Source organism: Trichomycterus rosablanca, chromosome 1 (assembly GCF_030014385.1).
Source record: "Trichomycterus rosablanca isolate fTriRos1 chromosome 1, fTriRos1.hap1, whole genome shotgun sequence".
NCBI lineage: Eukaryota > Metazoa > Chordata > Actinopteri > Siluriformes > Trichomycteridae > Trichomycterus > Trichomycterus rosablanca.
This window is the reverse complement of record NC_085988.1, coordinates 45,829,959-45,845,079: the sequence shown is the minus strand read 5'-3', so window position 1 is coordinate 45,845,079 and position 15,121 is coordinate 45,829,959. Positions and strand designations below refer to the sequence as shown.

General features: G+C 41.1%; 1 long non-coding RNA gene across 1 annotated transcript in view; it reads right to left on the bottom strand.

The window, feature by feature from the left end:
* The window catches only part of LOC134311851 (uncharacterized), a 171,842-nt gene that overhangs the window by 93,011 nt on the left and 63,710 nt on the right, over window positions 1–15,121 (bottom strand). The window contains exon 2 of the long non-coding RNA XR_010011487.1: window positions 8,395–8,430. This is a non-coding gene — a long non-coding RNA (uncharacterized LOC134311851). The remainder of the gene's footprint in view (window positions 1–8,394; window positions 8,431–15,121) is intronic.

The window sequence follows — 15,121 nt, the reverse complement described above, 5'->3', positions numbered from 1 at the left end:
GTCCAGAACTCACTACGGATGTTATTACAGACTGGACTGAATAATGAAAAACTCAATTGTTATAACTGTTGTTACAACTTTTAGTTTAATTTAATTTGGTGTATGTAAGATTTGTGTAAATCCTATTTATTTAAAGTATCCTCAAGGCCACCCAAAGAGGATGGGTCCCTGCTGAGTCTGGTTCCTCTCAAGGTTTCTTTCTGTAATTTTAAGGGAGTGTTACCTTGCTACTGTCGCCCTCAGCTTGCTCAACAGGGGTTTTTGGTCTGTCAGTCCTGGATTCTGTTAAGTTGCTTTGAGACAATGCCCATTGTAAAAGCGCTATACAAATAAATTCGACTTATTTTTGCCAAAATGCTACTAGAACTGAGAGTAACACTGTATTATGATTGGCATTGCACAATCACTGGAATGATCTAAACAGAGATGTGTCACTTTATTCAGGAGTATATGTGCTTATATGCCTTTTATAAAGACTGGGTCTGAAGTTCGCCATTCAGAGCATTTCAGACCACATTCAACTATCTCTGTTCTGCTCAACTGATTTTAAAGTGCTGCCGACAGCATGTTGTGTGTCTGTGTGTGTGTGTGTGTGTGTGTGTGTGTGTGTGTTCGTTCAGTGGTGCTCCGGCTGGCGACATTAAACTACTTTAAAGTGATTTTCTTCAGACTGTCTCTCCTTGGCTGGGGTCAGGGTGATCCGATTCTCAGTTTAAGCTTCACCAAGATTAAGGTGTGTGAGAGTGCTTTGTTGTGTGTATAAGTATCTGTGTGTGTGTGTGGTGTGTGTGTGAGTGTGTGTGTGTGTGTGTGTGAGTGTGTCCTCTGCTGGAGCAGAAAAGACCCCAGCCAGACTCTTCAATCACACCAAGCCCCACTAGCCGCAGGCAACCTCTACCAATTAGCCGCACACTGCATCTGACCCTGCCTTCATTAGAGTGCAGGCACACACACACACACACACACACACAGACACACACAATCATGCACACACCTGACCCTGACTTCATTAGAGCAGGAGGGCAGTTAGTCTGACAGTCAGGAAAAGACAAGATCCCCCTCTCTCTCATACACACGCACACACACACACACACACACACACACACACACACACACACACCATCACTGTTAGGGGTGACCAGAGCAGCTCACACCCAACATGTTGTAGGCAACAGGTGCAATGGCTGGCAGCCACAAAAATCAACAGACAAACAAGAAATGGCTCATTGAAAAGAGGACAAGTACAAAGAAAAGGGTACAAAAGGGGCAGTGAAGGTAGAGGAGAACAAGTGTAGCCATTTCAGTGTGTCCCTACTGCAACAGAAAGCTTGTTCCAAAGCTTGAATGGTTCACTAGGCTTTTTGGATGAAAGGGTGAGGCACAGCACAAGAGTCGATCTTTAAAACAAACAGATTAAACACCATAGAGGACTGAATAGTATGGGCACTAGCCCATCTTCTAATTAATGGGTTTTGCCTACTGGTGGATTGTCCTCTAAGAATTTTGGACATCCTCTTTAGTTCATAAGGCTCTAAATTCCTTTTAATATAATGAAACTGCTTTTTGATACATTAGCAACCGTAAAACAACAATTACAACATGACCGGGGTTTTTAAATCCATTTTATTGCTAGGACAAGCCACTTCCATCCAAGCACACTTTTGTCATCCATTATATGTAAGGCTCTGCCTAATTCACTATTGTGAAATGAGAAATTGTGAAACTGAAATTCAAAATGTAAGGTTTTTGTTTAGCAATTTAACATTTTTTATTAGTGTAGCATTCAAGTGCCTCATGTTTACTGGTTAATCTGCACTATGAGGCGATCCTTGTAATCCTACGGCAATTCAGTTAGCAATCGGTTACTCAAAATGTCCAAGATGTCAAAGTCTAAAGCAGCTAAAAACACGACTCAGGTAAGTGAGTTTGGAAAACTCCCAACCAATTATGAGGACGCAGAGGGGGGTAAGTCAAAACCCAGACAAGAATTTTCATCTTTGAAACAGAACATGAAGTCTCGCACCGTGGCTGAATGTTATAGGTTTACGTTCAACTATATAGGTAGGCTGTGCTGTGTATTGTAGCTTCCATTTATTCTATCATTCAATTCATGAGTGTTATTTAATGACTGGGGGAGGCACGGTGGTTCAGTGGGTAGCACTGTTGCCTCACAGCAATAAGGTCATGGGTTCGGCTGCTCAGGTGGCACAGCGGTAAAAACACACGCTGGAACCAGAGCTGGGCTCTCGAATACATCGTATCGAGTCTCAGCTCTGCCTGCCTGCCGGTGACAAAATGAATATGGCTGCTGCCCACGTGTCAGAGGGGGCGTGGGTTAGCTTCGTTCTCCTCAATCAGAGCAGGGATTAGCATTGGTGGAGGGAAAGCATGACGCAATCGTGCAATTGGACGCGTTAAAAGGGAGAAAAAGGGGAGAAAATGCATGAACAAAAAAGAGAAGGTCCTGGGTTCGATCCCCAGGTGGGGCTGTCCGGGTCCTTTCTGTGTGGCGTTTGCATGGTGTCTGCGTTGGTTTACTCCTTCTACCTTTAAGTCACTCATTACTAACAGGTGTTGTGGTAGCAGTTTTTGGCAGAGGCTCTTTCCTGTTTCATCAGGACTGCGTCCGTGACATGGTTCAACTCCAGTGGCCTGAGCTCAACAGCAGTATTTGGGATAAATGGGAACACTGATTGTGAATTAGGCCTTCTCATCCAACATCAGTGCATGACGTCACCAATGCTCTTGGCTGAACGAATGAATGACTGAATAAGCAATTCCCACAGGCACTCCCCAGAATCAAGTGAAAAGCCTTCCCAAAAATGCCAAAGAAGCTCATCCAGGTATCCATATTTGGCCATATTGTGTAAATTCACAGTCAATTGAAACATCTCAAACCATACAACCATGCTAAATAGTATACCAAATTATGACTGTATCAAACTATTCATCTTGTAGTATGTATTTTGGAATAAAGTCATTAAAATAAAGTAAAGGCTATTCAAGGTGCAATGTTGGGTGGTGACATGGCTTTGTTTTGTCTTTAATAAACAAATTTCTCTGAGATGTTAGTCAGTTAGCAAGTAAGCCTATTATAATTTTATTCATAATGAGTACAGATAGGGGTGGCACGGTGGCTCATTGTCTAGCACTGTCGCCTTACAGCAAGAAGGTCCTTGGTTCGATCTTCAGGTGGGACGGTCCGGGTCCTTTCTGTGCGAAGTTTGCATGTTGTCCCCGTGTCTGTGTGGGTTTCCTCCGACAGTCCAAAAACATGCAGTCAGGTTAATTGGAGACACTGAATTGCCCTATAGCTAGGATAGGCTCCAGCACCCTCCGCGACCCTAATTGGATAAGCAGTTAAGAAAGTGAGTGAGTGAGTAAGTGAGTGAGTGAGTGAGTGAGTGAGTGAGTACAGATAGGGTTCCAAAGCATGTCTGAAATATGACTGGCAGGAGGAATGTAAACAATTCAGCGGTTTCCTAGACTCATGATAATTATGCATTGCTTGCATTCTTTCATTAATTAGTGATTTCATTCTGTTTTATTTTCATGTTCCATCACCACTTTATCCTGGTCATGGTTGCAGTAAGTCCAGTTTCCTTGAAATCACCTGGGAGAGGACGCCAATCCATCCCTGAGCCTCTGATTAATCAGAGTGATATAAGCCAGATATTTACAGTCTGCATATGCATACTAAGAAGCATGTGTTGGTCTGACCAATGATGCTGCATGAGCACCAGTTTAAAAAGATGTGCATTACATGCCAGCCCTCATCCTAGAAGACCCAAAGCTGGGAACAGGAGGAGATTGAATAACTAAACTCAAGGAAATCATGTGTAAGAGGGCTCACTCTACAAAAATATAATGAGTTTTAAACACTAAGTGCTATTTTCTGAGGAACAGTTACCTTCTTGAGGATTTGAGCACATCAAACCCACTAGAAAACAGAATAAATGATCTGATTGAAAAACAAGAACCCATCAAAAGCTATTCACAAGTTTTTTTAAGAGTTTGTCTGTTTATCCAAATGAATTTGAAAACAAGAGACACTTAGTGTGTGCCTGCACATATATCAGTGTGCATGTGTGTGTGTGTGTGTGTGTGTACACCAGCTGGCCTTTAATTGTAACCCAAGCCATCTTCTCCCTCTTATCCACTACAGGAGAGGCTTTCAGCTCATCTCCAGTTTCACTTCAACCCTTCCATCAAAACATCATCAGGGATGCTTATTATACACCATCAGAAGCAGCACATGCTTCTCACATGAGTGTGTTCATCCGCAGCTGTGTTTCTATCCACGGACAGATCCATACAGAATCATCCAACCTGTCGCAGCAGCACTGAGCAACCTTGTGGCCTTTTAGTCATGCAGGGGCCAGTTTCATCCACACAGGGATGGGTGGGGAAGGAGTGGAGGGGTGGAGAAGAACCCCTTTTTCACTCATCTGGCCACTAGCGAGTTATTGATCGCGGACAGCCTCTCTCCAAGCTATTCATCACAGACTACTCAAACCCTTAAATGTGTGTGTGTGTGTGTGCGTGTGATGTTGATAACACCAGTGATAGCCAATGCCTGGCATCTAAAGCTAGAACATCCATTATTAGCAGTGTGAAGACCTGCCGAAAAACCTGCAATACCCTCGCTATCCAGCCCTACCTCCTGTCCTTATATACACACACACAGGGGGAATGGCTAATTAGAGGAGATAAATAAATAAGAGCAAGCATTGTTTCTTGTGCACGGCTGAGTGGTGTTGGGAAAGCTGGTCGGGTAAAGATAGCAGCTCAGCAGCCTGAAAGATGGCCAGCGTTCTATGTCATACAATAGGTGTAGGTGTGTGTATGTGTGTCTACAGGTGGAAATAGGCCATAACGAGCCACACATAGAGTATAGAATTGTGAGGCTGGGTGGGTTTCAAAATTGTCTAATAATTCTCGCACCAATACAACACTTGGTAATGAAAACAACCAGTAAATGATGGTAGATTTTTAAAAGTAGCATATAAATAGGCCACAATTTAGCAGACGTCTCCGTATAAAGCCTCCAGGTGCTCCTTTACTCCAACCAGCAGCAGATTTGTACAGAGCTTTAACACTTAGGGAGAACACGCTATACCTTATTCTTTCTTCCACAGCTTGTGCCAGCGACTTAACCAGACAACAGGAGTCCTGGTTAAAGTGGCTTGAAGCTTAGTCCGACCAGAATTCTGGGTTCCTTGATTCTAATGGGTTATCTGAAGGTGGCATTCCTGTTTTGAACACCCTGTATAGTAAGTAGTGTGCGAAACACACCCTTCATCGATTCTGCTGCAGCAGCACCTTTTTATTTCTTTATACAGTGCATATAAAAGTCTACACACCCCTGTTAAAATGCCAGGTTTTTCATGATGAAACCAGGCCAAGATAAATAATTTTAGATTTATTTCCACCTTTAACATGAATTATAATTGTTGCAATTCAATTGAGAACTAAAATCGTGCAGAGGGAAAAACCTGCATAAGTGTGCAAACGCCCAGCCAGAATCCTAACCAGAAGCCAATTAAAATCTGTGGGGTGACCTAAAGAGGATTGCTCACAAGAGATGCCCACATGATCTGACTGTTAGCAGTACTCACTCACTCACTCACTTTCTTAACCACTTATCTATTTAGGGTCACGCGTTTCAATGGGTGCAAGGTACACAGTAACACCCTGGACGGGGCGCCAGTCCATCGCAGGGCAGACACACATACACACACACATTCACCTATAGGGCAATTCAGTGTCTCCAATTAACCTGACTGCATGTTATTGGACTGTGGGAGGAAACCAAAGCTCCCGGAGAAAACCCACGCAGACATGGGGAGAACATGCAAATTCCACACAGAAATGACCCGCCCCACCCCACCCCGTCTGGGGATCAAACCCAGAACCTTCTTGCCATGAGGCGACAGTGCTACCCACCGAGCCACCATGCCGCCCCTGTTAGCAGTACTTTAGTTCTTAATTCTTACTTTTAATTAATTTCCAGGCTTCTTGTTTACTCTTGCACTCACAGTGGAAGACTTATTCATGCACAATTACTTAAGAACCACCAACTTGTGTCTTTCAATTCCTTCTTCATCCATCTTTTTTATATTTCAGCATGTCTACAGTTCTTTTGTTTATTTTCCCCAAGACAGACTAAGTGATTTATCATTTGATGACATCGAGTGCCTCCTCACAAAGTTCTGTCAAGACCCTCATTGGCGGTCGATAACTACGCACCACACTAAGATCACAAAAAGTCTAATCTCACAAAATCAATTCATATTATGTTCATGGTACAGTGATTCTGGCCTTTTAAAAGTGGTATAGAGAGCACAAAGCAAAAATTGACTGAAGGCCGCAGAAACCAGGGAGCATGATAGAGAAAGACAAGGGAGAGATGAAGAATTGCAGCTTTGTTTCAACTTTAAATGCCTGCCTGAGAGTAAAAAACTTTTCAAATTGTACTTTCCACAGAGCCAAAATACATGTCAGACCAAATAAAGCTTTGAGGAAGCCTTATCGTGGATTGGATGTTAAACAATTTGGATAGATACAAAAAGAGCCCAGGACATTCGGCTCTCTTGTCGGCAACAGGCAGATTACTTGTGAAGGCAAGTGATCTTACCTTTGTTTTTCCTTCCTCAGTAAGGCATTTGCAATCCAGAGCAGGAATAAACAATAAGTAAGACAAAAGTGGGACAGACTAAAGAAGAACGTAGAATAAGGAGATAAGGATAAATAAATTAGACAAAAAAGTGCTTTAGCACTGGCATACACCATGATTTGCTATTCTTCTTGCTATTTAGAAGGAAGTCAGACAGAGAAAGCAGACACTGGGACATGCTGCTTTGAAGAACAAAAAGAAGAACAGGTTTTTTAATAGTTTTTTAAAACTATTAAATATAAAATTAAATATTAAATATAATCTAAGTACAATAATATACTGTTCAGTATACATATATACAGTATATATATATGTATATATATATATATATATATATATATATACACAGTATATACACATACACTGATCAGCCATGACATTAAAACCACCTCCTTGTTTCTACACTCACTGTCCATTTCATCAGCTCCACTGCCAGCTCCAGGCCAAAAAGTATTTAGTCAGCCACTGATTGTGCAGGTTCTCCTACTTAGAAAGATGAGAGAGGTCTGTAATTTTCATCATAGGTACACCAACTATGAGAGACAAAATGAGAAAAAAAATCCAGGAAATCACATTGTAGGATTTTTAAAGAATTTATTTGTAAATTATGGTGGAAAATAAGTATTTGGTCACCCACAAACAAGCAAGATTTCTGGCTCTCACAGACCTGTAACTTCTTCTTATAATCTAAGTACAATAATATACTGTTCAGTCACATTATGAGTCACTGTAATTAAATTCACACAAATTCAATCAGCCTGTGATTGTAATTGTTTTACTTTGGTTGCTGGTGCAGTTCCTATCAGCTAATTGCATTTTGCTCCCTCTCTACTGACGTTGATCTCCACCCTGGTTAAGGAAAGCCATGACTAACACACGCCCCCTCAAACCCATGTGCAGTAGCCGACTGCATCTTTTCATCTGCACGAGGCAAGTTCATATGCAGATCAGCTTTGTGTACAAAGAGACACACCCTGATCCCATTATCCCTCGACTCTGTGCAGGTGCCATCAATCAGCCAGCAGAAGTCGTAATTGCATCAGTTATAAGGTCCCCTCCGGCACCCTGCCCTTGAACAACAGCTAGTTGTTGTTCATGAAGGCGTCCAGCCCACTGCGCCACCTGAGCACCTTATACACGTAAATACTTAAAAATTTTGTTTAGTCTTAAGGATTTTTTAAATTGAATTTGTCTGAATTGGGTCTAAACTAAAGCGAAAACGTAATAATATTGTTGTGCTGGATTTTTGCCAGTTACAGGTGATTTTTTAAACGCTGGCACTTAACGTTACACAAGCAGACTGGCACACATTTCAGTCAGTTGGCAGGCCTGATAGCTGCTAATCACCTAAATTAGAGGCAAGTGGAATTTTCTGAATCATAATCGTTTTTTACAAATGTGTTCTAAGCAAATTATTTAAAAGCTGCCAAACATGACTATGCCAGACTCTCAGTGTAAACAAAAAAGAATCACATGGTTTATAATTATGAAGCCTATGAGTGATTCTAAGGAGGAGTCATTTAGTAAAAATTAAGAATCATCTGGTAAATTTCTGTATGATATATTTATTAACAGTCACCCCTGCAAGATGACCTGACTTTTTTAACCTGATCCTATTGGAAAGAGAAAGGAACAATGATGTACCAGGAAGGACATAAGCCCTCCTAATAGCACTGGCAGATGCTGAAAGACAGAACAGAGTAAAACAGTAATCCTACCTGAACTAAATCCACAATGAATGGCTGGACAGAGAGCTGTAAAAGAAAAGAAAACACAACACTTCAGTCAAAAACGTTCAAAGCACATATTTATGATACTTTTATGTTGCACGCATCTGTTAGATTCATTTATTCATTTATTATTTTATCAGCTACACCTACCATACAGATAAACTTCAGGTGGACCATTCTCAGCACTGCAATTACACTAATATTGTAAAAAAGTGTATTACGGGCAGCACAGTGGCTCGGTGGGTAGCCACACAGCAAGAAGGTCCTGGGTTCCATTCCCAGGTGGAGCAATCCAGGTCCTTTCTGTGTGGAGTTTGCATGTTCTCCCCGTGTCTGCGTGGGTTTCCTCCGGGAGCTCCGGTTTCCTCCCACAGTCCAAAGACATGTGAGGTGTTTTACATGTATGTGTGTATCACATGCAGCAGTGCTGTTAGGATTTTAGATTGTCAGTCTCATTGTCAGTCCTGGGAGTAGAATAATGCTTCAGCCAAAACTAAAACCAACAGCTTCATGTCATCACAGCTTCAAGTGTCCACTAATAAAAAACTACAGGAGGATTAACATAGTGTGCATGAAAACAACTTAAGTCTCTAACTGGAGACATATAACAAGTACAAGTGAGGAATGTGTTTCTTATAACAAGGCCACTAAGTTTAAACAGTATACAAATCCCAACAACACTGCTGCTCCTGATATCTTTATACCAGAAAAACACACACTACAATGTTAGTGTCACTACAGGGCAGAGCTTGGTCCACCAAACAAACATTATCTGATCAATATGGATGTCTCTTTCGATTGACAAATGGGGTCTGGGGGGAGGGGTGACAAAGTATAGAGCAATGGATGGGCTACAGTCAGTAATTGTGGAACCACAAAGTCAGTCTGTATGGTAGATGTAGCTCATAAAAAAATGAATGTCAGGCGCCCAGGGGACACAGCGGATATTCCACTAGCACACCAGCGCTGAAATTCTGAACACCCTGGTTCGAATCTCGGCTCTGCTACCGGTCGGCTGGGTGCCTTCAAGCGGGCACAATTGGCACTGCCTGCAGCAGACAAATTGCCCACCGAGTCTGCTGCGTGGGAAAAGGCTGGAATAAGTGGGTGGGGTCTTCAAACACTGTGCAAGGACCCTGGTTAGCAGACTGAGGCACCTGTGCAGTAGTGGATGAGACTCATGTGCAAATCCACCGAAGCATGGGCGAAAAACAAGGGGTTGAGTAAGTTTAAGCAGTGTAGTAAGTTTAAACAGTGCACAAATCCCAACAACACTGCTGCTCCTGATATCTTTATACCAGAAAAACACACACTACCATGTTAGTGTCAATACAGGGCAGAGCTTGGTCCACCAAACAAACATTATCTGGTCAGTAAGGGTGTCTTTTGATTGAAAAATGGGGTGCTGGGGTGACAAAGTGACAAAGTACAGAGCAATAGATAGGCTCCAGTCAGTATTTGTAGAACCAATGAATGAATAAAATAATGAATGTCAGATATTCCGCTAGCACACCAGTGCTGAAAAGGGCAGACTAAGTGGGTGGGGTCTTCAAATGCTATGCAAGGACCCTGGTTAGCAGACTGAGGCACCTGTGCAGTAGTGGATGAGACTCATGTGCGAATCCACCAAAGCATGGGTGAAAAAAAGGGGTTTAGGGACTGCACGTGCGTCGGAGGGGGTGTGTAGAAGTCAGATATACCCTTTTTGAATGCAATTTGAATGGATCCCCAGCAGTGGAAGACTAATTTGCTACACTAAATCAGGAGTAAAAGGAGAAAATGCATAAATAAATAGAAAAAAATAAATAATGAATGTCCGTACCAGATCGGTGTACCTAATAAAGTGCTCAGTAACTGTGCATTTTGCTGTATTGCTGATATACAGTCAAATTTAGGCTTAATATAATAGAAATGTATTCACAATTAATTGTAGCCAACTGGACAAAACATGCTTGCTGCCAGATGTTTGTTTTCTTAGTATTGGACACTGCTAAATTCGCCAATAAACAAGACGGGCTTCTAGCTGGCAGCTTAGCATCACATCGTGCTTTAAACATTTTGATCACGTAATACAACTTTTACAAAAGCAATTTCATAAAACAGCAGAATAAGTTGATATTTCTAGAAACCAATTTAGAAATCCAACTGCTTCATTAAGTCATTTTAAAAAGAACAGATTTACTACTTTAATGGCTGTTGTACATTTTACTTGTGGCTATAACCACCAAAATCTTAGCATGGCTTTCTCAAAATTTAAGCCATTAGCTTTCATAACCAGAGCTTAAGTGTTTTTCTTATCACAGCCATCATAATGTTTTTCATTCGGCCCAATGCAATTTCAAACTTATGTACAGTTACCATCATTTACATCAACAGTAACTCATTAAAAACTGCATTTGAAAGCCTTTTAGAGCAATTAAAGTTACATTCTGCAACAAGATGAGATTTCAGACACATCTCAAACACATTATAAATATAGCTCATTTTTCAACCATTTGACATGTTTTTAACTTGCCTCAGGATGCAGTCCTGCAGTGCATGCTGGTCAATAACTTAATTTCATTTTTCATTTTATTTCATTTTCATCAACAACCTGTCAGGATCCAGGTCACATTGGAAACAGTTCCACTGAGAAACACTGAGTGCAGAGCAGGAACACCCCAGACAGGGTGCCAATCCACTGCAGGGCTAAGCTAAGCTAATGTAATAATCCCCTGTGCCACCCAAGACTTTAACATAAATACATAAAGGAAAGAAGACAAGTTTCATAGAAACAAAGGATGAACTGAGGCAGAGATGGGGACTCAAGCGACTTCAGACTTGACTCGGACTTGTTTCAAATGACTCAGACTCGACTCATGACTCGTACACAACAAGCGTCCCTAGCGTCAGCATGTGTTAACATTACTTACGTGTGACAATTATATATATATATATATATATATATATATATAAAATTATTATTATTATAAACATTCTGCTCTCTAATAACGCTCTGTTACAGCCAGCTTCCGGCGTACTGATGAATTCAGCGTCGCTTCCCATTCCCTATGAGACCTTTTGTCATCTTGTATCCTGACCCCCTCCCTTGTATCTTGCATTACCCAACATAAAAGCCAATACCCTTTTGATCACACTTCCCCATTCTTTGTTGTAGTCCCCCTCCATTGCCATTTCATTTTCCCCTTAATCTCCCCCTCTTTTTCTTAATACCTCCCCTCATTTCTAGTGTAGATAAAGTGTCCCCAAAAATATGTCTAGTTAGATTCTGTTGGTCTTCCAATCTGCGCCCATGCATCTGTATGTGTTAATAAACTACTCTACTCCTGAAGACCAGTATGCAGAATTTCTAACACCTACACAGTTTGAATTTCATTTAATTTGAACATTTTCGTTACCTTTGGATTGGAATCTCACTTAAAAAGGTGGAATACCCTATGTAGTGCACTTCACAGGAACAACTAGGGAGAATGGAACACTCCTACAGAATTGGTGCTAATGGTTGAAAGACCGCTTTCTGAACCAATCAGACCTTCTGATTTTAATTTTTAGTAAGAAATGCTGTTATTTGCATTTATTCAGTTTGCGTCACACAGATGATGCGTCAATGAAACGCTTGATTGGCTTTCTAACGAGTTTGTGTTTTACTTCACAACCGGGAAAAGTTTGGAGGTTTTTAATTATAAGCACATTTACAAAATAATGGATTATATTCCTAATGGGACACACGGTTATAAATTTAATAGCAACTGGAAGAACATAAGCTAAGGTAAGCAGTGGTTATGATTTTTTTGCATTTTGGATTCTGGTCGCTGTGCCATTATTTACTGCGTGCTTTTGTTTTGCAATGAAAACAAAACATCAGTTTAAGCTTTTAACTGGTACCTTCTTGTTATGGAAATTACATTCATTTGCACAATGACTAGGAAAGTAAAGGCACTAAGTAAAATGGCAAAATACAGTTACTAATTTGTTGTTTTTTATCTGAACTTGCATATTATTTCTTTATTTCTACGCTACATTTCCAATATATGTTTTGTGTTTATTATATTGACTCGTGACTTGACTTGGACTCTAGCCTAAAGACTTGTGACTTGACTCGTATCTTGTGACTTGTGAACATCTCTGAACTGAGCTGTGGTATGAGCGTGAATGCCTGTGAAACAGCAATCCAATTCAAACAGCAAAACAACCACAAGTATGTGGTCAAAGAGAGAAAAACAGCTTTTTCATGCGTGTGAGCAACAAACAACAGCTGGAAGATGTTTGTTTCACTGTTGCTTTGTAATAACCAGAGTCTGGTCTGTGCTGGTCTGCTTTTGAATCAGCAACAGGCCATAATTAGATGAAAGAACGATCTGTTTGACAAGTGATCTCTGTCATTAGTGTGTGATGTTTTTCTTCTGTCAATTTCTCCATTTTCTTTGTTTTTTATTTAACAAAATATTAAACATTTGAACAGTTCTGGTCAGGGTTGCAATGGGTTCAGCAACACTAGAACACACAGGGTACAAAGGACTTTAAAAAGGCACCAGCCAATTGCAAAGCCACACCGTCACACTGCATTTGAATCCCAGAGGTGCTATTGGCTGGCCAGGTGTCTACACAGACACGATTGACTATGTCTGAGGAAGAAGGCTAGAAGTCCTGCGATGAATTAGTGCCCTGTTCAGGATTTTCAGGCCTTGCTCCCAGTGTTTCCCATTGGAACTGGACCTGCCGCAGCCCTAACCAAGATAAAGTGGTTGATGAAATAAAATGAATGAACCTACAGAGCAATACAATCACACTTTCACCTTCACACTTACTCACATCCAGTGTCAATGAAGAGCAGCCACACTAAGCAGCTTCCTTCTACATACTTTTGGAAGGTGCGAGGAAATTGTACACAGAGGAAACCCATACAAACACGGAATGAAGATGCAAAGAGTGACAAAGATCAAACCCTGGTCCTAAGGACCTGCCGCCAAAATAAGAACAGCATTCAAATGGTTGGGGCAGAAAGTTCCAGGCCACCCCTAGACAAGGTCGTAGAACAGGGATGTCCAAACTACAGCCTGTTACAATTTTTGAAATGGCCCACGAGATATTTTAGAAATAAAATTAAAATTGGCCCACTATTAAGCAGGTTTAAAAAAACTCTAGGTGTCATTATTGCATAAAACAAATCTAGTTCAGAGTTCAGAGTTGTGTATGTTTAATTTAAAAAAGTATAATTATCTCCCCATTAGGATTATAAATTGGTGATTAAAATTGGCAAAATCTTTATAGCAAAATGTTTACACAACACTGTCAAAGATAGATAACTAAGGCCGCTCAGGTGGCGCAGCGGCAAAACACGCTAGCACACCAGAGCTGGGATTTTGAATACATCGTATTGAATATCAGCTCTGCCATCCGGCTGGGCTGGGAGGCTGCATGAACAACAATTGGCTGTTGTTCATAGGGTGGGACAAGCCAGATAGGGACTCCTCATAACTGAGCGAATTGCAGCCTCTGCTGGATGGTTGATGGCATCTGCACAGAGTCAAGGAATATTGCTGAACAGGGTGTGGCTCTCCGTGCACAAAGCTGATCTGCACCCCTGTCCTAAAACAAAGTCTTTTGCTAGATGGTGTGAGAGGCACTATGGGATTAAATAATATTTTATTGTGATGGTAGATAGAGGCAACAGTAATACAGTTGATGTAAAAAGTTTACATATACAAGAGGGCAGCACGGTGGCTCAGTGGGTAGCACTGTCGCCTCCCATTCGATGCCCAGGTGGGTCCTTTTTGTGTTTGCATGTTCTTCCTGTGTGGGTTTCCTCCGGGAGCTCCGGTTTCCTCCCATAGTCCAAAAACATGCAAGTGAGGTGAATTCTGTCATGAATGTAACCAAAGTGTAAAACATGACGTTAAAATCCTAATAAATAAACAAACATATACGAGACATATAGAACATCAATTGTGAGCCAGGCGTTCTCGTACAGCATCAGTACCTAACCTCACAAGCGCTCTTTTACCTGAATGGGCACCAAAAGAGTCTTACTAAAAGACTGGAGTTTGTTACAGCCATGGCTTGGAATAGAATGATTAACAATCACAAGGTCAGGAGTCCACATACTTTCAGCCCTATATTCTAATGTCCCGCACACGTTGTCGACAGTGCTCCATGTCTAGTGTTAAATAAAGTACAACCTGAACTTGATATGTGCAGTACATTCCAAGGGAAATGAAAAGCTCTCTAGAGAAAGTCTTTATAAAGGACTGTATTCAATTCTGATCACATCCTGTCCAAGAATCATTACACAGTCTGCTGTCAAACACAGGGCAGGAGAGAGTTCCACAGGAGACCCCTGACTGGCTCAGAGCTCAGAAAAAAAAGAACTAAGAGAAGGAAGTCATGTGTGAAGGGTTGAGAGTGGAGTATAAGGGGAACTGCAGTTGAGAAACAGGGATCATACTGTTTTAGGCCCAGTGTGTATGAAATATAGTTACAATCTGCACAAGGAACATCAGTGCACACTCAAGAGACAACAGAAAGAAAGGAAAAACAAACATCCAATGAAATTGGCACTGAGCATGTATTAAAATATATATATAAAAAAGGGAACAGTACATAAAATGTAAATGTTACCTTAATGACATGAAATCAATTACAACATAGTACCAGAGTATGCAGCTGCACTTGTTTTAGCTATAAAAGCATTCTGGCAAGTAACACTTTCTGAGAT